General features: G+C 49.6%; 1 protein-coding gene across 2 annotated transcripts in view; it reads right to left on the bottom strand.

The window, feature by feature from the left end:
- Tmem51 (transmembrane protein 51) overlaps positions 1–16,265 on the bottom strand; it is a 53,170-nt gene extending 36,905 nt beyond the window's left edge. Inside the window, exon 1 of one of the 2 annotated variants that reach the window (XM_021160012.3) lies at positions 15,824–16,265. The gene's annotated coding sequence lies outside the window, so the exon portion shown is untranslated. Of the gene's footprint in view, positions 1–15,400; positions 15,687–15,823 lie in introns of those variants that run through there. The other variant, XM_021160011.3, reaches the window with a different exon arrangement.
- Between the last annotated feature and the right edge of the window lie 9,427 nt (positions 16,266–25,692).

Genomic DNA, 25,692 nt, shown 5'->3' with positions numbered 1-25,692 from the left:
AATCATCTTTCTGTGCCTTCCTACCTCTTCCCCCATAATGAGTGTGTGGTGTCCCCATGTGGATGGACCGAAATTGTGTCGGACACTTAATTCACATGAAAGAATATTTCAGTTGTGAGGGGAAGGTTTTAACCTTATGGATGGTGTCTAGCCAAGCCTCCTCCCCACAGAGAACAGCATGTCCTCTGGGGAGAGTAAAACCCCCAGCAGCAGCAGCAAGTTTGCACGTGCTTAACCTGAGCATTCTCACCTACAAGACACACACTTGGCATAATTTCACCTTTTGCTAAATGGGAAGAGGGGCTTGCTATCTCGGCCACTCAAACGCAGGCATCCCGCTGGTTCAGTGTGTAAAGACACTTGCCTCCAGACCTGACCTTGAGCCCCACCCCAGGGACCCTCAAAGTGGGGAGAGAGAAGCAACTGCTTCAGGTGTCCTCTCACTGCCACGTGCAGCCGTGCCACATGGAGGTGCCCCTGTGCACACACATTCACACAAAGAAGGAAGGTAATGAAAGCCAATTTAGCAAACAGACAAAGGGAACAGAGTCTGGAAGCTGGCTGACTGAGCTGAGTCCCTGGGGTTCTTTTCTAGCTGGTGGCCCTGTTACCAACAGTGGAACAACACAGGGGTCCTGTTCCTGGCCTCACAGGCTTTCAGTTGCAGGTTCAGAGGCGGCAGACTGCAGAGCACTGTACTGATCTCAGGTCCTCTGCACTCCGATGCCCCCTCTGGAGCGGGAGTCCTGAGGACAACAGTTGTTACCTTGGCTCTTTATACAGAAGCTTGCAAGCTGCTTCTGTTGAAACCACTGGTCTGCACTGGTGTCCAGCATGTGACCTTTTTGCTTGGTTTTGGACCCTGGGACAAAGGACTAAGGTGCATATTTTACATAATCAAAGCAGACCTGGCCTCCACAAAGCATCCCTCAGGCCATACCTGCCCCCACTTTCCAGCTGGGGGCTGGACTGCCCTTCCTAAGAGGCTCTTCCCTATATAATCCAGACACTTTGCTCTCTCTCTCTCTCTCTCTCTCTCTCTCTCTCTCTCTCTCTCTCTCTCTCTCTCTCTCTCTTTCTCTCTCTCTCCCTCTCTCTCTCCCTCTCTCTCTCCCTCTCTCTCCCTCCCTCCCTCCCTCTCTCCCTCTCTCCCTCCCTCTCTCCCTCTCTCCCTCTCTCTCCCTCCTCCTCCTCTCTCTCTCTCCTCCCCTCCTCCTCTCCCTTCTCTCTCTTCCAGCACCCTATCTCTCTTTCTCCCCCCACCCCCATGTTGACTCCCTTGGCCTCAATCCTTGGGGGCCAGTGAACTCGCTTGAGTGCAGTTTCCCAATAAACCTACATTTAATATAATCCAATCTGGCTTGAATTGGCTCATTCCACTGTCGGAGAAATAACCTATCAATTTTGGGGTCAGAAAGCAAAAAAAAAAAAAAAAAAACCCAAAAAAACAAAAAAACAAAAAAAACCCAGCACCCTTGGTTCATGCTGACCTTGCCATGAGAACACACAAGCACCCCGAGGAGCCCAAAAGTTTGATACTGGATTTGTAGGACATTCCCTGTGACTCTGGTCACCTCCCCCAAGCTATGAATCACCCCACTTCTTTACCCCAGAAGTCTCCCCAAAATCCATACTGGTTTCTCTTTGTAGCCCAGACTGGCCATTCTTAGCTTCCTTGAGAACTGGCCCACCACATGGCAGTCAAATGGCCTGGCTGGGAATATTATTAATCAATCCCTCAGAAATGAAAGTACGGAAGATCACTAGTCCCTAATGACCAGGAGGTCCCTAAAGAACAGGAGTCCCTAATGACCACGAGGAGCCAGGACCCTCCCATCCCTATTTAAATTACAACTATTCAAGTTGTGATCTAAAGGACAGAAACCCTGGAGATGTGGAGATGTTGCACAGTGGGTAGTAGCCCCCTGCCTCAGTTTCCCTATTAGTCAGAAGATTGTTCCGAACATTCAATAGCTCCCTATCCACAAGGATAATTGGAGGACATACCTCCCTCTTCTCCAGATAGCAATCCTGTTAAGGACAGTCCCCAAACATCTTAGGCTTTCATCACAATGATGGCTCTGTCCCTCAGGAATTTCCCTAACTACTTCTTGAATGGTGTTCAGCCAGCTTACAGGAAGCCTCATCAAGTTCCGGGAAACCAGCTCGTCCCTGGAGAGCACGTGTGCTCCTCCTTGGCTGCCAGGGCGACTCTCCATCCACATTTGTGAATCAGGGCAAGAGGAGAAGACATCCGGTGAAGCCTGGGAACTTCATCTCTAAGGTGGCAGCCGAGGTCTCTCTCACCTCCGACAAAGCTATTGCATCAGCAGCCTCTCTGCTGGGCAATCAGAGAAATAGGAATCGCTGGCAAAAAGTCCAGAGGTCACCCCAGCACAAAGGTCACCCACTTCCCTGAAGCTTGCTCCTCAGACCTCCCTGCCTGGTTCTGACCTTTCTTTTCTTTGGGTGCACAGACCTCTTGGAATATCTGAGGGAAGCTACTGACTTGCCTTTCTAAAAGGCAGACGTGGAGGTCTAGGCATAAAAAACTCCCAGGTGGTTTACTCCCGGGGTTCCCATGGCGCTATGACCCGGAAATGAGTTAGTGCACGTTTAAAATGACTCAACGGTTTTGAGGCGCTCTGACAACTGCAATATTCCATTGCTCTGCTTGCCAAGCGCTCAGGTGCGACCAGGTACACGCAGCATTTAGTGGAGAGATGATTTAGATGATTTCAGGACGTGCTTGTGTGGAGACTGGGACTCTGAGTACCTCTGGTTGACGCCCAGAAATTAAAAGGGATTTTTAGTATTAGTGTTAGGTAGCCTTCGACATTGATTGTTTCATGCATACACACAACTTTTGTAATTAAACGGAGTTGATAAAACATAGTTTCGGAACCATACAAAAGCCATTGTTCCTTCCAGGCCTGTGATGGGAAGGGAGGGGTTAGCACTGAGGGGGAAGTCAGATTCCTGCCCAGCGGGGAGTTGGGCAACCTCATCTGCTGGTGGGGGCAGGAAGGTAGGCAAAGACTTAAGACCAGGGGATGATGGATTCCAGATGGTCTCTTCTGGGTCTTCTCTGTGGACCCTTAAATTTCCACGCAGGACGGGAAAGAGCCGGCCCTATTTCATTAGCAGTATTACTGCCAAACCCATGCAGGTTTGTTCTTTTTATCTAAAGACACACACTGAGTCACCTGCAGAGGCAGGAGATTTTAGGAGAGGGTTTGTTCACTACCCCAGCTTTCTAAGCCTCTTAAAGGGAACTGAGTTTGAATCCCAAAAGAGCCACCAGGAATATTCACCAAGCCCCTTCCACAAGGCCACACTCCCTAGTAGCACAACCAACGAAGCAGAGATTTTTTTTTTAAGAAGAAAACAGTTTCTCTAGCCACAAAAACAACGTTTGTTTATTAAATACCAGTTTGTAAATCTAGCCCGGCAGAAAGAAAATGAAAACTAACTACACTGTAGTCCTTAATTACTGATTAGATCTGTGGGGCTCCCTGGCTTTCTTTGTAGACAGTGAAAACATGTGTTCTTTTTGTCCCCCCCCCCATAATACAATCTTATTAAAACATGGTTTAAGACCTAATATTTATATTGGGGTATTTTTAGTCCTTGGGGGTGGGGGTGGGGTGGAAGTGGAGTGGGGCCTTTCACATGCTTGCCAAACCCTCTACTACTGAGCCGTAACCCTGGTGCTTGGAGATCTAATTTTTCAGCCTCTGATACCAATGATATACATTCCCACCTTGAACACATGAAAGTGCTACCTTCTATTTCTTCCTTCCTTCCTTCCTGAATTTGAGTCAGGGTCTCATGTAGCCCAGGCTGGCCTCAGACTCACTATGTATCTGGGATGACCTTAAACTTCTAATCCTTAGCACTGGGATAGCCTGCATACTCTGCCACACTTGGCTCACGTAGCACAGGCTATGGAACCCAGGGCTTAGTACATGCTAGAGGAACTCTCTGTCAACGGAGCCCCACTCGGAGAGCCCACAAGACTTTTAAGTTAAGGTTTTTTATTGCACTTATTTATCTACTGTGCGTGTGTACTCACACACAGGTGGGCGTGTAAATGTCATGATGCGCGTGGACATCAGAGAAACAACTTGCAGAGTTGCCTTTTGCGCTCAACCCTGTGAGTCTCTGGGATTAAACTCGGGTCCTCAGACTTGGAGGCCTTCATCCACTAAGCCATGTTACCTGCCCGTTACCTTAAGACATTACAACACTTTCTGTTCTTACGTGATGTAGTATGGTCTGAATTGGCATGACCTTCAATACTATCAGGCAGAATGCTGCTCCAGGTCTCCCCTTGTGCCCACTGCAGTAGCATCATCTATGTCCCACGCCTGGACAAGAGCATTCAGCTTGAGCTCCTGTGAGTGTTTAGAGAACAAATCTTTCCAGGCGTGCACGGAGAACACTGCCTCAGTTTACCAAATGCTTTCATTTTAGAAACCGAATCTAGCAACCATTTCCTGTATAATTTTACCTTTGCCACCATGTTAAAAGCCCCTTGCCACCTGCCTCTGCCTCCCAAGTGCTGGGATTAAAGGCGTGTACCACCACTGCCCGGCCTAAAAGCCCCTTGCCAAGGGCGGGGGGTGTTGCAATTACTTGGCAGACACTCACTTACCCAGTGTTCAAGGCCATCATGGCATCGTGGCTGAAAAATGTCACATGGGTAACCTACAGGTCCTGATACAGTGCAGAGAGAGCACCTCCTCCGTGCAGGAACTAGAAAGGCCCTGACTAGATTTGAGAAAACATCGGACAAACCCAGTCTGAGGGACAGCTACATGAAGTGTGCTGGCCAGCACAGGTCCCAGCTTTCAAGGTCAGGGAATTCAAGGAAAATCTGAAAACTCCAATGGACCAGGACAGACTTAGGAGCTGTAACACATACATTGTAGTTTTAGGTTGTCAGAGTGGAACGATGGCCCTGGGAAGGCCTGAGCCATGCAAACAAATCCCATAGCGTCAGTGGTAATATGTCCATGACTTATATCTGGTCAGAGCAGCTGCCCTCTGTATCCATGGGAACCGCATCCCAGGATTCAACCAACTACATATACCTGGGGATATATTAAACATGTACGTGATCTTTTCCTTCTCTTCATTATTCCCTAAGCCATTCCATTTAAGAGTTCTACAGTGTTTACATTGTGGTTGGTATAAATAAGGTTGAGAGTAGGTCAGAGGGGCACAAACCTCTAATCCCAACTCTCAGGAGGCAGAGGCAGGAGGATCACAAGTTCCAGACCAGCCTGGGCTATAGAAAAAGACCCTGTTTCTTTTCCATTTGCTGTGATAGACTACGGCTATAGAAAAAGACCCTGTTTCTTTTCCATTTGCTGTGATAGACTACGCTAACTAAGGCAATGGAAAGAAGAAGGGTTGAGTCCAACCGTCAGTTCCAGGATGTAGCCCATCGTGGCTGGGAGGTCACGACAGAAACACGAAGCAGCTGATGGCTTCACATCAGGAAATCAGAAGGCAGTGGGCATGCTCTTACTTACCCATCTCTCCATTGAGAGAGGGAGGGAGACAGAGAGACACAGAGGGAGGAAGAGGAAAGGGGAGAGGGAGGGGGATGGGAGGGGGAGGGGAGGGGGAGAGATAGTTTGGACAATCAGGGCAGAAAAGCAGAGAAAATAGGAAGTGAAAACTCATCAGACTTCCCTGACCAGGGTGAGCAGGAAAAGGGAAGTAGAAAGCGGCTTCTTGGGACCAAGGCCTGGGGTCAAGTCCAGGGTTGAGCAGTGGTCCATCATTAGTTGGGAGGATGGAGGGCAGAGGGTCTCTGAAGAGGCCAGTTCTGAGAACCGGGACGGCTGCCTGGGCCTGTCTGCAGGCAGCAAGAACGCCCTGAAGATGTTAGCCCAGCTCTGTCTGCTGGGCTTGCTGACTAATTTCAACTGTTTGCTCCCTAGTTCACTGGCCCCTCCCTGCTCCCCAGGAAGACAGGAACTGCCTCTCCTGTGTGCCCTGTGCCCCAAAACCAAGAGCCTCGCCTGATCTGTCAGAAAACTCAAGGAATGCAGAGCCATGTTTCCAAAATGACTCCATCCCTCAATTTTTTTTATTGTGAAAAATTCTATTGCGCAAATTTGTTCTTTATGATATAAACTCTATTATTCTACCAAGTGTTAGGAAATATTATTGACTTGTGGAGGTCAGTGTGGCTTCCTCCTTTTCATGGGTTCTGGCGACAGAATTCGGGGGGTGGGGGTGGGGTGGGAGTGGGGGTCAGGACTGCTAGGTAAGTAAGCTCATTACCCACTAAGCCATCTCAGCAGCCTCCTTACCAAGTTGTTTTTTGTTTTTTTTTTTTTTTTTGGTTTTCGAGACAGGGTTTTTCTGTATAGCCCTGGCTGTCCTAGAACTCACTTTGTAGACCAGGCTGGCCTCGAACTCAGAAATCCACCTGCCTCTGTCTCCCGAGTTCTGGGATTAAAGGCATGTGCCACCACGCCCGGCCTCCTTACCAAGTTTTAAGCATGCAGTTTGGTGGCATTAAGGACACTCATGTCATAGGCCAACCATCATGGACAGGCAGCACACTGATCCATTCAGCTCTTCACACTGTAAAAACCAAACCCCTCCCCAGCACAGGGCAGCTCACTGTCCCCCTCCCTTTGTCCCTGGAAGCCAGCAATGCACTCCCCTTCTGCCTTGAGGATCTCAATTTAGGTCCTCGAGTATGCATGACAGGCTGAGAACCAACCCCCTCCCCGGCCTGTCTTTTCACAGGCTTTTGTCTCTTAGCACAACGTCCTCAGGTAGCGGGTCACATTTTGTCTGTTTGTCCGTCTGCCACTGAACACCCCTCCCACATTCTATCTCTCACACGTAACAGTGAACACAACATACAAATGTCTCTTCTGAGCTCAACTCTTTTGGGGGTATATCCCAAAATGGAGCTGCTGGATTGCATCTCAGCTCTATTTTAATTTGTGGGAGGGGAGCGCCACCACTAAAATAAGTTGCAGAAGGAAATTCCGTAGGTTTTTTTTTCCAGCCTGCCCTCGCAGCTCTATGGGCCCTTGGGAACTTAACTCTACTACTTCCAGAACTTGTTGCTACATCCACCAGGTTACTTGCCCGTCATCTGAGCTTCGTTCCCCTTCCCAGTTCAGCTCAGACCCCACTTCCTTAGGAGTTCTTTCCCTCAGGCTGGGGAATCTAGCACGGGTAGGTATCATGCTTGCCTAGCAAGAGTGAGGTCCTGGAGTTCAATTCCCAGCCTGGCCTCAAACAGGTGTGCGGTGGGAAGATCTCAGCACTTGGCTGGTGGATGCGGACTTCAAGGTCATTATCAACCATATGGTTCTAGGCTAGCCTGTGCCACATGAGATGCTGCCTCTAAAATAAAGCTCTTTCCTGCACTCTTGAGTTTGAGTTAACCCCTGCTCCCTCCTGGTCCCGGGTCCCCTGATCAGATTCCAACTTGGAGGTACTTTCCCCACTGTCTCCCTCGGGACCATAGGCTGCATCCCTGGGAGCAGGGGCTGCCTCTCTGTAGATAGCAGACTCAGTCACTAAGGACTGAAACCATGCATTTGTTTGTCAATTTGTTTATGCAAATATTCTTACATATGCTTAGGCGTGGAACCCAGGCAACCACTTGCACTGCTGATCATTTGAAAACAAGAGTTGCGCAGAGGCAGTTCCCACCCATAACTCCCAACGGCAAACAGCAGTTCACGGGCCTACTGACCTGAAGACTCTTCGCATTGCTTTTCTAGGGAGAGGTTGAGAGCTTTTTAAAAATAATGTTCCCAGGGCTACCCAGAGAAACCCTGTCTCAAAACAAAACAACAAACAAACAAACAAATCAGGCTCCTTCCACCAAATATCAACAGTCTAGGTCCACACCCTACTCAAGCCAGACAGTGGGGGCAGGGAAAACGCATGGGAAGAGGGTGAGTCGGTTCTCAGCCCCTCTCCAGACCTAAGGTGAAGAAGAAGAAGCTGGCCAAAATGTGAGATTTCACTGAGAGTACCTAAGACTGTAGCTTAGTCGCTTAGCATATGCAAGGTCCAGCCAGGGTTTAGTCCCAGCAGTCACTCCAAGTGTCCAGCAGAGAACACAGCAGACCCTTCTGGAGACTTTCAGAACTGGGTATTACATGAGACCATGATTGCAAAGGCACTGGCCCACCATGGGAAGTTTGAGTTCTGGTTCTACCAACATATGTTGGGAGAAGTTAGGCTGATGATTCTGGCCTCACGCGCACACGCGCGAGTGCGCGCGCGCACACACACACACACACACACATACACACACACACACACACACACACACACACGAGAGAGAGACAGAGAGAGACAGAGACAGAGACAGAGACACAGAGAGAGACAGAGACACAGAGACAAAGAGAGAGAGACAGATAGGCAGACAGATAGACAGACAGGGACTGGGATATAGTTCACTAGAGGAGAGCTTACCCAGCATGCACAAAGCTCTGTGGTTGAACCCCAGCACCACCTACACTGGGTGTGGCGGTATGTCTGTAATCCCAGCACAGCAGGTGGCTCAGGAGTTCAAGGTCGAGATGGGGAACTTGGCAAGTTTGAGGCCAGCCTGGGAGTATGTGTGAGACCTTGTCTCAAACAAAACAAAACAAAACAAAAAAGAATATTTAAAGGAAGAGGAGGAGGAAGCAGAGATGAAACAGGAAGTAGGTTATTATGCCTGGGTGCTGGATAAGTGCTGCCTTTGAACCAAGTGTGCTTTTAGAAACAGATTTATTTTTAATTGACTTGTATGCGAGTGCCTGCGTGTACGTGTGTGCCGAGTGTGTGCAGGTACCCAAGAATGCCAGAAGAGGACATCCGATCCTCCACTCGAAGTGGAGTTACAGGCTGTTATGAACTGCTATGTGGGTTCTGGAGACCAAATCAAACCCAGGTCCTGTGCAAGAGCAGCCAGTGCCCTTAACCTTAAACCGTCTCTTCAGCCCTGATGCTTTGGGTCAGCACTACAAGCAGGGCCTGCTGTCAGATAGCAGCGGGGTTTCCTAAAGAGTGTTCCTAGTGCATGCACACTGTGGCCTTCAGCCAAGGCAGTCTGTGCTGCAGACGTGGGTTCCAGGCCAGCTAGCTACCTCACACTGACTGCCTAGCCTCCTTTGGAACACCTTCACTGTCTCCATTTGAGAACACTCACCAAAGTAAGGTCTGGCACCCACCCACTCCTGCCTCTGTTTCTTCTAAGAAGAATTGAGGAGGCTGCGTGAAGAGTGGTTCTGCACTTTGTAATATACATCTCTGAATTCTTTAAAAGGGACCTTCGGGAGCCAGTGTATATTGGGAACAGTGGCAAGCAGTTCCTCCTTCCTGTTGGCCCTGCCTCCCACCCCTGAGCTCTGTCCTTGCAAAGCCTGAGCTGCTTTCTGGGAACTGTCCAAGGAATCCTGAGTTCCCAGGATCGCAGCATAAAAAAACGCAGCAGCCCGGAGCAAGACTGCCCAAAGCTCTCACTGCAGAGACCGACATGTGCTGCTTGGCTCAGACCACAGTCACTCACAGATGTCCCCTGGGCCAGAGAGATGGCTCAGCGGGCAAAGGTAGGTGGGGTGAAACCAAACCACACGATGTGCCACTTGGTGACACATTTTACTTTAAAGGTCTCTGAATTCTTTAAAAGGGAACTGCCGAACCCAGGGAGTGTACACTGTCAAGCCAGGTTTTGCGTTTCATGAGAGAACCTCCTGAAAAGTTGTCCCCTGATTTCCGCAGCCATACCTTGGAATGAGTGTACCCCTCCCCCTCTCTTACACACACATACACACACAGTAATAATAATAATAATAATAATGTGATTTTTAAGTTGATTAAAATATGCTGGGAGTGGTGGCCCATGCCTTTAATTCTAGGACTAGAGAGGCAGGAGGATCTCTGTGAGTTTGAGGCCAGCCTGGTCTACATAGAGCTCCAGGTAAGTCAGGGCTACATAATGAAAACATGTCTCAAAATACTACCACCACCACCACCACCACCACCACTACTACTATAAAATTTACTGAAAAATACTTTCCCTGGGCCAGTGAGTTGACTCAGAAGGTAAAAGTGCTTGCCGCCACACTCACTGACCTGAGTTTGATCCTTGGGCCGCCAACTCCTTTACGTTATTCGTTGACCTCCATAAAATAGACATGGCAACTACACACCTACCCCCACAACTCCTCCAAGACAGACACAAAATAAATAAAATGTTTTTTTTTAAACTGTGCATATAGATTTCCAGTCTTTCCTCTTACTCACTTTTTATAAAGACGGGGCAAGAACATTTAACTGACCGTCAAACCCACTGATCAGATGCTATATAAACCGTTGGCACATGCGTGCCATCTCAGAACTGGAGAAGTGGGAGCAGGAGGGTCAGGAGTTCAAGACCATCTTTGTCTATATAGCTAATGAAAGCCAGCCTGGGATACGAGGCACCCCAGTCTCAAAAAATAAAATAAACCCGAACAAATAAAAGATGATGCCCACAGTGGACAAGTGTTAGCCTGGAAGACACCTATCGTCTGGTCAGGACTTCCAATGTACTAAAAAATGTCCCTTCCCAGAAGTCTGTTCCCCACAGGAGGATCTCCCTTGCCCAGGAAGCAAGTTCTCGAACATTTTATTTGGCCTTTGACTCTTTAAAACATCTTTTTTTAATCTTTAAAGTGTGTGTGTCTATGTAAGTGTTATGTGCCCATTAGTGTGTGTGTGTGTGTGTGTGTGTGTGTGTGTGTGTGTGTGTACCAGTGCACATGTGCAGAGGCCAGAAGAGGGTCCATGTGTCATCCTTTAGCACTTTCTACCTTATTCTTTTAGGCAAGGTCTCTCTCTGAACCTTGGAGGTTTTTTGTTTTTGTTTTTTCAGCTAGACTGGAAGTCAGTAAACCCTACAGATCTGGGTTACCAGTAAAGGAGAGATGCCTAGCCTGTTACATGAAAGTAACGATCTGATGCCATGATTGTATAGCAAGTGCTTTTAGCCACTGAGGCATCTCTTCAGCCTCTACTTTCTCTACCTGCTCCTGAGAAGAAGGGCTGAAATGAACAAGCCCAAATCAGACACCCCAGGGATGCCTAGTCTGGCGAAGCCATGGGACCAGGGGTGGTACCACTGGTTGGCTTAAAATGAACATAGCTAAAATTAGACTCTTCCTCTGTTGACCTTGGGCTCCCAGCAGCCCCATCCAAATGCCAGCTTCCTCTTTCTAAAAACCTCATGAGGATCAGATGTCTCCTCAACACTCACGGAAGCGTGGACCACGAAGCCCCATGCACTTTGAATTGTGTTAGAGTCAAGGAAGTGTCCTGACTGAACTGACCCTAAAAGGCAGACTCCTGAATTGCTGATGGTCGCCATGTAGAAGGACATGAGTCTAGCATGTTGGAGCATGTAGGGGAAAACTTGTCCCTTCAGGATGTAAAACCAGATGTAGCACTGCAGAGTAAGTTCAGCCAAATTTACAGCCAGTGTTGCTGGGTCTATGACACAGTCCCTCCCTGTCCTTACAAGGCATATGTGTGCCTGACATCTGGAGCAACAGCGGTTTCCTCAATCTGCAGATGCCGAGACACCTGTATGGCTCAGTGGATGAGGGGAGTGTCAGACACATCACTAGCAGCCCCTTCCCAGATGACAATGAGCAGACAGGATGTGACAATGATAAACCTGAGCGAGGGGCCCCAGCTCCAGCCCCATATAAGCTGGGTGTGGTGTTGGATGTTTGTAGCCCTTGTACTCAGGAGGTGAGGCGAGAGGACCAGAAGCCACCCTCAGCTATATACAGAGTTCAAAGTCAGCTTGGGCTCCATGAGATTGTCACACAGCAGACAAACAAACGGGAGGGCTCTGAGAAACATCCAAGACAGCCTGGTGAGATGGCTCGGCAGGTAAAGATGTTTGCTGCCAAGGCTGACGACCTGAGTTCCCATCCCCCCGGAAACCAAGGAAGAAGAGACAACTGACTGCCAAAGGTTTTCCTCTGGCCTCTATTCACATGCCTTGGCATGCACGCACCTACACATACACACCAGTAGTAAATAAAATATAACAATAAATCATCTAAGACAGAACTGGGAAAACCAAGGCCTGGACCTGGCTTTAATCTCAGGCATGCTCTTCCCTCTCCTCAGGCCTCAGTTTCCCCATTGGTAAGATTAGGAGATTGGACTTCTGAAGCTAAGGTCCCCTTGCTGCTGGTTCCAACATCCTGGGTCCTAAAGTGACCGGCATGCAAATGTGAGGGCGGCTGAGCCTGCAAATCTAGGCCAGGGGAGAAAGGAGCCAGAGGGAACAGCTGAACGGTGGCAGGCAGGCAGAGTGCCCGGGCCAAGCTGCCATTCTGAGATGGGGCTGGGGCTTGAGAGAATCAACCCAAGGTATGGTGGCTGTATCAGCTTAGCACAGACCCACCTGTCAGATTTCTGGCCCCTGTCTTGGACCATCTGGAAGTGGTCAAGGCAGCCTGGCCTGTGGCAGGGAAGCAAAACCAAACAAGAGCTCCCAGGAGAGGAGGCCTGGCGCCAAGGGCTGGAGGAGGGGGTGCGCAGGGGTGTGTGTGGGGGAGGAATACACTGTCAGGCCATGCTAGGCTGCACCACCTGTCCAGGCTGGGGGGAAGCAGGAGTCGATGGAACATCCAGAAAGACCCAGAAACTATGAAATCATCCAAGCTGTCCCCCATGTGACCACCAGGCCCCACCCCCAGGATCGCATGAAGGACCCCAGAAGGGAGATGTGCACCTATCTGCTGCGCAGGTCTCTGGTCCTTCTGAGTTACATGAGCGGGTCCCATGGATGTGGTGTGCGGACAGCTAGACGTTCCCCTCCATCTGCCACACTCCAGGATCCTCCTGTTGCCTCCAGGCAATGAGACTTCACACACACACACACAAACACACACACACACACACACACACACACACACACACACACACACACGGAGGGTGTTCCCGAGGCTGCTAAGTGCAGGATGCATCCCTGAGTGCCAGGGCATTGACCATAAAAGTGAAAGGAAGCAGCCAGCCAGATGCAGATTCCTCACACCCCGTGGAGAGAGGGAAGCTCCTGGAACTTTCCCAGCGCTGCTGACTCCCTAGAATCGGCCCTGGGATCTCTTTTTGATCTGCAACTGCAACAAGAGATGGGAGAGGTTCCCTGCCAGCCTCAGAACAGGGAAGGGCAAAAATGCAGAGGTATGCTAGTGTACATCAGGGGCCCCACCCCAAAAAACCCGAAAGGCCACACTGCTCCTGGAGGACAGCAGCAGGAGCGGCCTCTTCTGTTCTCACTGTGGCCAGAGAAGGCCCCGAACCTGTGACATCAGGAACCCAAGCAACCGCTGGAGGGTCCGGGGCTCTGACAACATCCTGGGAACTCATGGATTCTCTGGTAGGAAAGAGAGCAGCCATTTGGGCCTCCTACAGAGTCCAGGGGTCTTGCCCTCGATCATCAGTCACATGTGAAGGTCACAAGTTGATCCTTGCCTCCTGTATGGTCTCCTACCCAGTGCCCCTCAGTGTCTCTACTGTCCAGAGTCAGATTTCCTGCTCCTGGCTGTCTTTTTGAATAAAGTTTAAGACTGTCTCGTTGCTGCTGTTGTGACTTGTACAGTGCCAGGGATGGGACCCAGGGCCTTGCATCACAAGCAAGTACTCTACCCCTGAGACCCCTGCCCTGACCCTCACACCAGAATTATCTGAACGGTAAGGTCAGATGACTCCCTGCCCTAAAACCTAGAATAGGATGTGTGTCTACAATGTCCACTGTCGGCAGCTCCTGGTTTACACAAAATGGTTGGTCTACCTCTGCTCACTTCTGTGGGATGGTCCCATTCTACCCCCGTCCCCACATCTCCCTCACCCTGGTGCCTATCCAGTCCATCTCATCGTAAACCCCCAGACCTTTAACTTTCCCCTCAACCTGCTCATAAGCCCACGCACACTACTCAAATGGTACCCCAGCCAGGACATCCGCACACCTATAGACCTCCATATTATTGTTCCTGTCATCTCGTCTGCTCTGACATCTTTCTCTCCTGTCCTCCGGGGATACCAACGTCCTGATGACTACACCAGTACTCACTTTCATCTCTCTCTAAGCCCCCCAATACAGTAATTACAGAGTGTGTGCCACCAAAGCCTTATTGCAGTCCAGGAGGTGGGCACTCCAGGCTTGGAGGAGGAGACAGGCTCAGAGGGGGTGAAGTGACTTGGCTCACCATCATCACACAGCCCTTGTCATATCTACCGCTGACTTCCTTGATTTCCCCATTAGACAGGGCTGGCTTTGGGTGATGCCCAATGACCAACAGAATGGCCACCAGTCTCTTTTTCTCTGCTCACCCTTTTCTTTCTGTCTGGGTTTGGGGAACCTTTGATCTGGTTCTGAGGGAGATATTTGGAAAGGAGTAACTCCCCCCAAGGACCCTTGAATGACAGGTCTCAGTGGGGAAGCTCTTTGACCCTTCTCTTAAGAGGCCAACCTTCAAGTTTGCTTTCAAAACAAAAGCTAGAGGAAGCCCTGGAGTGGACAGGTGGGGATCCCTATCCCCCCCCCAAAGCCTGCTTAACTTACCTAGGTCCTGCCCCTTCACTCCACTCCTGACTTCATCTCTAAGTTCCCATATTGGCCAAGGACCTGGCTCAGGGTCACATATATCATCAGAGGAGCAACCCACCACCTTGCAGGGTCCCCCATGGACAGGTCTCCTGCTCCTACCTTGTGCGTGAGAAAAAAATTCTCAAAGTGGCCAACGTGATAATCAAACTCGGCGTTCCCTCCTCAAATGCACCCGCAACACTCATATCAATTACAAGCAAACTTACTATGTCGTCGGTATTTTGTTCTTCCCTGCAGCCTGTAACTTAACCTACAGTCATTGGTCTGCGAATACTTAGCCTCAGCCTAGGACTCCTAGGGCTCCTAGAGTCACTCCTATTTTACAGGCGAAGAAACCAAGGACCCTGGAGGACCGCTGGCTCTCCACCCCTCGATTGCCTCTTAATCCGGTAACAGTCAGAAGGAAGTAAGAATACACAACGTCCACCCCTACATTACAAGGACAGAGGCTCCGCGGACGGCTCAGTGCCCTATCCAAGTTCTTTCCTCTCAAAAAGTGCCCAGGTGCTCTGTCCAGGCACAAGCGGATGGAACCTGTCCCCGCCAACAGGGGGCTCCCGAGGCCAAAGCCAGAGCGACGCGGGGAGGCGGGAGTACCCCACATCAGCCGGGTGCGGCTACGGAGGGTGCGCCCCCCCCCACCGAGTGGAGTCCCCTGGGGAACATGTCCTACTTGATGGTCCCGGACGCACGGATACCCAACCCGGGCCCTACCGTGCACTTTTCGGCGCGAGGACGCAGACTCACCTCTAAGGCAAAGGGCCACGCTTGGTCTCTGTCCGCAGGCCCGGGGCTGGGGGTTTCGCGACACCCCCACCCCAGGCAATCCCGGGCCGCGGAGCCGGAGCCGGGGAGCACAGCGTGCAGAGGGCGCGCAGCCCGGGGACCTCTGTGGTGATCAGCCAGCGCGGCCCAAAGCGCGGAGAGCAGGAGGGAGGGACCGAGGGCGCCCGCAGGAGGCACCGCCCACCTGCCCACCCTGCGCCCTACGCCACCAGGCGGGGACCCGGACCCTGGGGCGGAGCAGGCTGGAGGGCCTGGCCCTGCAACGCAGTGCAGGGTCCCGGACCTCCCACTCTGCGGCTGGGGAATGGCTGTCTAGAGGGGCCCTTGCGGGATAATGGGAGCTGGGAGTCCCTGTTCGGCGACCTCACCTGGCTGTAAACTCACCTTCTGGTGCGCGCAGGCCGCCGCTCCTGCAGGCAGCCAAGCCCAATGATGGGCGGAGGAGGGGAGGAGGAAGGAAGTTTTTCCAGCCTTTCAGCTCATGCTTTCGGTCAGCTTCCCACTCTCTGGTGTCCCGGACGCCCTCCGGATCGCCACTTCGAGCCCTAGCCTAGCTCGGGAGTGTCCCCGTAAGGGGCGCGTTCCCAGCTTGGCAGAAAACTTTCCAGCGAATCACAGGCTGGCTTCTCCCTCCGCCTGGAGCCGGGGAGGGTGATCTGAACTGAGTGGCGCCTCACCTGCCTGGAAGTTTGCCTGGGAACCCCACGACTCCAGGCACAGATCTACGTGCCCTGCCAGCTCTGAATCCCGACCTGGGTGACTTCGTGGGTGCGCACCCAGCTCTTTGAAGTTCAAGGCCTGAGAAGTCCCTGGGCAGCCGGATGTCAGAGGATTCAGCTGGGGTTAAAAGGCGCCTCCTACTGGTGTGTGTGTGTGTGTGTGTGTGTGTGTGTGTGTGTGTGTGTGAGAGAGAGAGAGAGAGAGAGAGAGAGAGAGAGAGAGAGAGAGAGACCGCTTTCTGGATAAACCGCACAGCTTGGCTGCAGCCAAGTTCACTTGGAATTCCTGGGTATATATTTCCCAAGCTGTATACTTCCGGAGTCCAATCACACTCTATACACTGCTACTTCTTATCTGCACTGATAGCAAGGGATTAATTGGGAAATGGCTTGTGGTTTGGGAAGTGAAAAAGGCATTTTTGGAAACAGGTTCGGAGCGCAAGAGTAACTGCTAACATCTCACATCCTTACTCTGAACCCGGCCTGGGTGACCCCACCCCCGCCCCGCCCCGCCCCCTGAACATTCTCCCTCAACCCCTCTCCACCCGGCACAGCCCGAGCCTATAGTTTGCATTTCACCCTGACAGACTCGAGGCAGATCATTCAGAGAGTCCCAGAGGTGGAAGCAAGGAATACTGGTACTTTTCCATGCCGGGATCCAGCTCCAGACCCGCCCCTACACCGCATCTAATCTAGCTGGGCAGGTCCGTCTCTTCCAAGTGGGGAGAGACCAAGGACTTAACAGCCAAAGCTGAGCTAAGAGGAAAACCAAAAGAGTCGCGTCGCACACTGTCCAACCTTCTGCCTTAATGTGTTTCTTTTTTCTTACCTCTTCCCACCCAGGAGCTGCCTGCCTCCTTATCCCACCACGCTGCTACCTCACCAGGACCGGAGGCATGGGTCCTTAGGGAAAACGATCCAAAGACGCGAATCTCAAACAGTGACTTCTATTACCTATTGTGCTGTCTAGTTTTATGTGAGCTTGACACAAGTTATAGTCATATTTGTTGAGGGAATCTCAACTGAGAAAATGCCCCCATAAGATCAGGCTGTGGGCAAGTCTGTGGGGCGTTTTCTTAATTAGTGATTAGTAGGGTGTGTGTGTGTGTGTGTGTGTGTGTGTGTGTGTGTGCAGTCCATTGTGGGGACCTCTGGGTCCTGAGTGCTGTAGAAACCAGTCAGAACAACCATGAGGAACAAGCCAGTAAACAGCACCCCTCCATGGCCTCCGCATCAGCTCCTGCCTCCAGGTTCCTGCCCTGCTTGAGTTCCTGCCTGATTTCCTTCAATGATGAACAGTAATGTAGAAGCCTAAGCCAAATACACACACACACACACACACACACACACACACACGGTCATGGTGTTTCATTGCAGCAGTAGGAACCCTAACTAGAGCATCTTTTATCACAGGACATCGGAGTTGGGGTTGGATAATGGATGCTGTCTATTGAATCCTGTGCTGCAAACATCCAACCTTCACAGAGCCCTAAGAGGAAGATCTTTTTGACCTTTCAGGGGAGGCCTCAAAAATGAGAAGATTCTATTCTTGGATCTGCCAGCACTGGGGATGTTTTGATTTAAGCTGAGGGTCTCTGCAGGACCCTGGCTCGGAATACCCACACCTAGAATTTCCAAGAGCTGGCAGAACAATGGGCACCCAAAGCTGTTCACATCTCAGTCTCTGGAACCCAGGACCTTAGGTGGTAGACTGCAGGTATGATCAAGCTGTGAATCTGGAGATCAGGGTCACCCAAAGAGGTCACAGGGGCTTTTGTCAGTGGAAGGTAGGAGGGTCGGTCGTATCTGAGATGTGGCAGGGGAAGAAGGGATCATAGAAAGCTTCTGAAAGGGATCCTGTGACAGCCAAGGAATGTTAGAGGCCTAGAAAAGCTGGAAATGGTAGGAATAGATTATGCAGTAGAAAGCCCAGAAGGGACTTCCCACCTGCTAAGGGTCTTCACACTTGTTACTGATTTTAGCCTGGGAGAAGCTGGGAACTGTAACCTTGTTTTCTAAGCCCTGCAGCTGTTCCTGGCAATTTGTTACAGTAGCCACGGGGAATGGCGCTCTCAATGGACGCTCTCAGCTGTAGGAATGGATACATCTAGTGCTCTCAGCTGTAGGAATGGATACATCTAGAGCTCTCAGCTGTAGGAATGGATACATCTAGCGCTCTCATCTGTATAGGCCAATGCGGATTTCACCAGCCCTTCTGCTGACAGTCCACTGGAAAGCTCTTCTCTCAAGAGACACCAAGATATAGCCTGATTCACGGATTTAGAGAGAGGATAAGATTTCATCAGATCTGTCTTTATTGTTTTTTTAGCTTCTCTGCAATTTTGAACTGTGTGACCTTGGGAAAATGTCTTCTACTCTCTGGGCCTCAGTTTCTTTCTTTAAATGTAAAAACAATGATGCTGGCTAGGTACACAGGAGGCAGATGCCTATGGCCCCAGATACTTCAGATGCTGAGGCAGGAGGATGGCACTTTTGAGGTCACCTTGGGCAACCTTCTTTTGTTATCAGTGAGTGTCGAAATGTGGGCCTCATGTATGGAAACTGAGTACTTTTCCATTACACTGCGTCTCCAGACCTAGCTTGAGTAACTTAATGAAACTCTCTCCAAAAACAATAAACTAATTAAGTTAAATAAGTCTTAAAATAGGGACTGAAGATGTAGCTCAGTGGTAGAATGTTTGCCCTACCTGTGTTTCAGAAGGATCAGAACTGCAAGTCATCCTTGTGTATACAGCTAAGTTTGAGGCCAGCCTGGGCTATGTGATACCCTGTCTTGTATTGACAGTTACAATAATGAAATGCATAGCCTACGTGTGGCCCTGGGTCCCATCCTCAGCACATCAAGAAGAAAACAGAATAAAAATAGTGATGCTAAAAATACTCTCCTTTACAGGATCAATATGAGTATCAGAGGCAGCAGCAGGATGCGATGCTCTGTGTGAGTCCCTGTGACATCTGAACTGCAGTTGCTGAGACCTGAACTGCCCACTCGGGAACACAGGACTCTTTAGAGCAGGCTTGTCTGATGGACTATTCCTGAACTCTGGACATGTGATGCTTGAAAATGAGTGTCTAGTGGGGCTTGGTGATGCATGCATGTAATCCCAGTGCCTTTGGGAACTGAGGCAGGGGGATCAGAAGATCAGGGTCACCCTTTTTGAGGAACCACCCTTTGTGTGGTTCTATCTCAACACACACACACACACACACACCAAAAATCAAAAACTAAAAAAAAAAAATCCCACCCCCCCAAAACCTCACTAATTAAAAAAAAAAAAAAGAAAAAAGAACCATCTATTGCCACTGGTCAGTGATTAGACCCTTTTCTGATTATGTGTCAGTGGAAAGAAAAAGATCTACTCAATTAAAAAAAATGTGCTCATGGGCCAGCAAGATGGCACAATGGGTAAAATGCATTCTGCGCAACCTCGACAACGTGAGTTCAATTCCCAGACCCAGATGAAGGTGGACAGGCCCACCACGTTTCTCTCTGACCAGCACATGAGCACTGTAGCATAGGTTTGTCCCCAACACACACACACACACACACACACACACACACACACACAAAATAACAACTGATCTACTTGCTCATGGGCCAGCGGGGGTGGCTCAGTAGGTAATACGTGTATTGACTTGAATTCGATCCTAGGAAACCACTTGACAAGAGAGACAGATCCCCACCCCCCAAATTGCCCTCTGGCCCCCACACTTGCGAGTGAGAACATGCACACATAAGTAAGTAAATCTAATTTAAAAGTTTTGAATATGTTTATAAATATTTAGAAGCTGGTCAGGCACCAGCTGTCAGTCCTGTGCCTTCCATTGCTGGCTGTGGCTTCTGCCATCTGTCACTATTTTCCCTCCTAGGTCCCTGTTTTACCCATTTATTTTTTTAAACAGAAGCTGGCCTCAGCCTCCTGAATGTAGATTCCCACTTATTCTTACTGGAGCTCACTGCTGCACCTCGGAAGAGCTGATCTCAAACACCTTTGCCACTGGCTCTCCCACAGTCAGCACTAAGTCATACATGTGTGCAACCTGGCCTCGGGCTGGATCATCTCTATTGGTCATCAGGAAGTGACATGTCTTGTGTTCGGGGCTTCAGGAGTGACATACTGGCCCATCCTCTCTGAGGGCTGAGTCAGCTCCTTGTAGCAGGCCAACTGGGCTCACGTGATGCCATGCAAAAATCAGAGAGTGTTTAAAGGAAACAGGTTTTGTCTCATTTCCTGAAAAATAATTAATTTTGGAACTATGTTATCCGCCTACTTTCCCGGAGTCAATGGGCCAGTGGGGACAAGCCAGAAAGCTGGGAACCGAACTTGAAGGGACATCCCAGTACTTGGTACAGCTTCTCTTTTTTTGTCCTGTGTTGTTATTGTTTGGCTTTGGTTTGTTTATTTTGTTGTTGTTTAAATAACTCCGAGCTCAGCATTCTTGAGGTAGAATTCTTCTTTTCTTCTTTCTTTTCTTCTTCTTCCTCTTTCTCTTTCTCCTTCTTCTTCTTCTTCTTCTTCTTCTTCTTCTTCTTCTTCTTCTTCTTCTCCTTCTCCTTCTCCTTCTCCTTCTCCTTCTCCTTCTTTTCCTCCTCCTCCTCCTTCTTCTCCTCCTCCTCTTCCTCCTCCTCCTTCTCTTCCTCCTTCTTCTCCTCCTCCTCTTCCTCCTCCTCCTTCTTCTCCTTCTCCTTCTTTTCCTCCTCCTCCTCCTTCTTCTCCTCCTCCTCTTCCTCCTCCTCCTTCTCTTCCTCCTTCTTCTCCTCCTCCTCTTCCTCCTCCTCCTTCTTCTCCTTCTCCTTCTTTTCCTCCTCCTCCTCCTTCTTCTCCTCCTCCTCTTCCTCCTCCTCCTTCTTCTCCTTCTCCTTCTCCTTCTCCTTCTTTTCCTCCTCCTCCTCCTCCTCCTCCTCTTCCTCCTCCTCCTTCTCTTCCTCCTTCTTCTCCTCCTCCTCTTCCTCCTCCTCCTTCTTCTCCTTCTCCTTCTCCTTCTCCTTCTCCTTCTCCTTCTCCTTCTTCTTCTTCTTCTTCTTCTTCTTCTTCTTCTTCTTCTTTTCTTTTTCTTCTTCTACCTTCTCCTCCTCCTCCTCCTTCTTCTAGAAGATTTTATTTATTTATTTGTTGCATATGATGTGTACACTGTAGCTGTCTAAAGACACACCGGAAGAGGGCATCAGATCCCATTACAGATGATTGAGAGCCACCATGTGGTTGCTGGGAATTGAACTCAGGACCTCTGGAAGAGCAGTCAGTGCTCTTAACTGCTGAGCCATCTCTCCAGCCCCTGTTGTTGTTGTTGTTCTGAGACAAGGTCTTATATATAACCCTGGCTAGCCTGGAGCTCATTATGTAGCCCAGGATAGCTTGGAATTCACTACATAGACTAGGCTGGCTTGGGGCTCACTACGTAGCCCAGGCTAACCTGGGAATGTGTGGAGCGCCTCCTGCCTCTGCTTCTGAGTACTGGGATTCCAAGTGTGTACCTCCATCCTGGCAGGCAGTGGTTCTGGAGATCCCTGATTGTACAGAGCCAGTGGCTCCATCTTTCACCACTAGATATGTGTGCAGGGATACCCTGATATGCCTCATCTGTCCCTTTAAATCCATGCCCCACATTGTCAAGTTGAGGATGTCTGGTACAGATCTTAACCCCTCCCACGGCTCTCAGCATCAAGTACAGCCTCTCAACCTGGTGTGATGCTCATCCTTGCAGCTTGTTACCTTGGACCACAAACTGGGCCATCCTTTCTTCCAGTGACTCTCTCTGCACTCGTGATACAGTCCTTGGCCGTTCCTGCCAAGTTCCTTGGCATGCTTTATTGGCAGGGCTCCTTTGGGTGGCTGTGGGTCTTGGGGTCACCCAGAGGCACTGAGGTCACACGGAAGCCTCACTTGTGCATGGAGGCTCTCCAGCAGGAAGGTGGTTACAGCAGTGGCTGCTAGTGTCAGGCTGCTGCTACCACACCTAGGTTTGGTTTCTAGCAGCAGATGGAGTGAGACTGAGTGGCCTCACACCGGCTGTGGCCTGCCAGCCCCTAGGGCATTGCAGGATGCTTATTCTTTCCTGACTTTTCTCTGGCTTAAGGCTTAAGTTAGTCTAAGAACATTCTGGTTTGTGTCAACTTGATGCTAGCTAGAGTCATCTGAAAAGAGAACCTCAATTTAGAAATTGCCCCCTTCAAATTGGCTTGTGGGTGTGTCTATGTTTCTCTTTCTTTCTTTCTTTCTTTCTTTCTTTCTTTCTTTCTTTCTTTCTTTCTTCCTTCCTTCCTTCCTTCCTTCTTTCTTTCTTTCTTTCTTTCTTTCTTTCTTTCTTTCTTCCTCTTTCTTTTTTTCTTTCGTTCTTTCTTCCCCTTTCTTTCTTTCTTTCTTTCTTTCTTTCTTTCTTTCTTTCTTTCTTTCTTTCTTCATTCCTTCCTTTTTTCTTTCATAAGAAGCTTTCCTCTTTTTAAAAAAGATTTATTTTTATTTTATGTGCATTAATGTTTTGCCTGCTTATATGCCTGTGTGAGGATGTCAGATCTTGAAGTGACAGACAGTTGTGAGCTGCCATGTGATATTGGGATTGGAACCCCGGGTCCTCTGGAAGATCAGTCAGTGCTCTGAACCACTCAGACATCTCTCCAGCCCTGGGGCATCTTACTGATTCATGATTAATGTGCGGAGCACCTAGACCACTATGGGTGGTTCCAGCCCTGGGCAGGTGTTTCTGGGTGCTGTAAGAAAGCAGGGTGAGCAAGGCAGAGAGAGTAAGTCAGTAGGCCGAGCTCCTCCGCGGCCTCTGCTTCAGTTCCACCCTCCAGGTTCCTGCCTTGAGTTTCTGGTCTGGCTTCCCTTGATGATGGACTATAAGCTGTAAAATGAAATTAACCCTTCCCTCTCCTAAGTGGTGCTGGTCAGTGTTTTATTACAGCAAGAGAGAAGTGAACTAGAACTGAAGGCTTCCCATTTCTCTCACCAAAAGGATTTGAAAAGCATCCTGTGGCAGCCTGGGCCAGCAGTGGGAGGAACCCACAGTGTGAAGGTTCACTGGAGGTCAGGCTGCTGTGCGGGCTCTGCTGCCAGTTTGTAAGTGCCTTGGAATCACTAGGGCAGCATGAGGGTCCCCTGTGACTTAGACACAGAAGAAATAAACCCAACACTTAGGCAGAGATATGGCAATTAACACCCTCTCTAGGGCTGAGAGGTGGCTTGCTGCCAAATCACGAAGATCTGAGTTCAACCCCCTAGCACCCATGTTTAAAAACAAACAAAAAAACAAAAAAATGAAGCATGTGGTGGTGTTTGCTTATAAAAACCAGGTTGTGGAGGAGGAGACAGAAGGGTCCCTGGGGCTTGCTGGTCAGTCAGACTAGCCTAGTCTATGAGCCTCAGGTCTTAGTGAGAGACTTTGCCTCAAAAAGTACAGTGGATGGCCCCTGAGGAACTGTTGCGGCCCGCCCGCGGTCCACAACACGAACGGTTCAACTGAAAATGGCAGTTCAGGCTGAAAGAGAGGTAACTAGACGGGCGGAAGAAACAATGGAGTCAAGACAACATTCTGATCAAGACTCAATTTAATATTTCCAGACACCCAGTTTATAAAGGAAGGGGGAGGGAACCCAATTTCCCGCCAAGTAACTCAGGGTCCAGTAGCAGGACGAACACGTGTGTGCCTCCAGACGGCAAGGGCAGGTTCCAGTAGTGGGCGTGGCAGGACGAATGAGCCGGTAGCTCCACCCTTGAGCAGGCAGGTTCCAGGCTGGGGGAAGGGAGGCCACAAGGAACTAACACCAGAGCTTGACCTCTGGCTTCCACATGCATACACACACATACACACACACTGTTTGCCTTAGCAGCCAACACTCCACAAAGCATGGAGTCTATTTGTGTCCCTCCATACACTGAGTGCAGACCCATTTATCCTCCTCGGCTACTTGAGGAAGGACGCCATAAACTGGCCTCACCTTACAGAAGAGAGACTGACAAGGCAGGATCAAGTTCACACGACTGCTCAGTGCTATGATCTGAGTGTGATCCCCGCAGCCCACCAACAGTGCGCTGTCGGCCCAGGGCTCCCATGTATGTGCAGCACAAGTGCTTTTCACTGTACCGCGTCCTGCAAATGGTTCTTTCTCTTTCATTTTAATTTTTAAATTCTTGGTATTAGATGAGGTATCTGCTTCTTCAATCACTGGGAGTAGAAGATAGCTAGGCAATTTCTACTGCATTCTTTTCTTTTCTTTTTAAAGATTTATTTATTATTATATGTAAGCACACTGTAGCTGTCTTCATACACCCCAGAAGAGGGAGGTCAGATCTTACTACGGATGGTTGTGAGCCATCTCATGTAGTTGCTGGAATTTGAACTCAGGACCTTCAAAAGAGCAGTCAGTGCTCTTAACCCCTGAACCATCTCTCCAGCCCCTACTGTATTCTTTTCTGCTGTTTTTTTTTTTAATTTAGTTATCTATTTATCGTGTGTGTGTGTGTCTGTGTGTGTGTGTGTTGAAACCAGGACCCTGCATATGCTAGATCAGAGAGTTACAAACTAGAGCCTTTTAAAACAAAAAGCAAGCCGGGCGTGGTGGCGCACGCCTTTAATCCCAGCACTCGGGAGGCAGAGGCAGGCGGATTTCTGAGTTCGAGGCCAGCCTGGTCTACAAAGTGAGTTCCAGGACAGCCAGGGCTACACAGAGAAACCCTGTCTCGAAAAACCAAAAAAAAAAAAATAATAAATAAAATAAAAAAAAAATAAAATAAATAAAACAAAAAGCTCTGCCTTTCTCCCTTTTATTTTAAGATGGATGTAATGGTTAGTCTTCCTGGTGGTTTGAATATGCTTGGCCCATGGGAAGTGGTACTATTAGGAGGTGTGGCCTTGTTGGAATAGGTGTGGCTTTGTTGGAAGAAGTGCATCACTGTGGGGGTAGGCTTTAAGAACCTCCTCCTAGCTACCTGGAAGACAGTCTTCTCCTGACTGCCTTCGGAACAAGATATAGACGTTTCAGCAACTCCAGTTCCATGCCTGCGTGGATGCTGCAAGGCTTCCCGCCATAAAGACAATGGACTGAACTTCTGAGTCTATAAGACAGCCACAATTAAATGCTGTCCTCATAAGAGTTGCCTTGGACACGGCGTTACTCCATAGCAACTAAGGAAGTCCTGATTAAGGCAGTCTTATTGTCAACTTGGCTGGATTTACAATCGCTTAAGAGATACACTTCTGAGTTGTCTCTCAGGGCTTTTCTGAAGAGGTTTAACCGAGTGAGAAGACCTGCCCTGAATGTGAATGGCCCCATCCCATGGGCCAGAGAGGTAGTTAGATTGATAGAGTACCTGCCAAATGCACCAAGCCCTTGGGCCCATCCCCAGCACCACATACCCTGGGCGTGGCAGAGCATTACTGTAATTCTGTAGCTTGGGAAGTGGAGGCAGGAGGATTGAAGCTCAGCGTCACCCTTTGCAACTCACGAGTTAAAGGCCAGCCTGAGAAACACAAAATCCTGTCTCAAGGAAGAAGGAAGGAAGGAAGGAAGGA

Source organism: Mus caroli, unplaced genomic scaffold, assembly GCF_978045245.1.
Source record: "Mus caroli unplaced genomic scaffold, Mus_caroli_1 scaffold_6, whole genome shotgun sequence".
Taxonomy (NCBI): domain Eukaryota; kingdom Metazoa; phylum Chordata; class Mammalia; order Rodentia; family Muridae; genus Mus; species Mus caroli.
The sequence above is the reverse complement of the archived record's forward strand: the minus strand, read 5'-3'. Positions and strand labels throughout refer to the sequence as shown.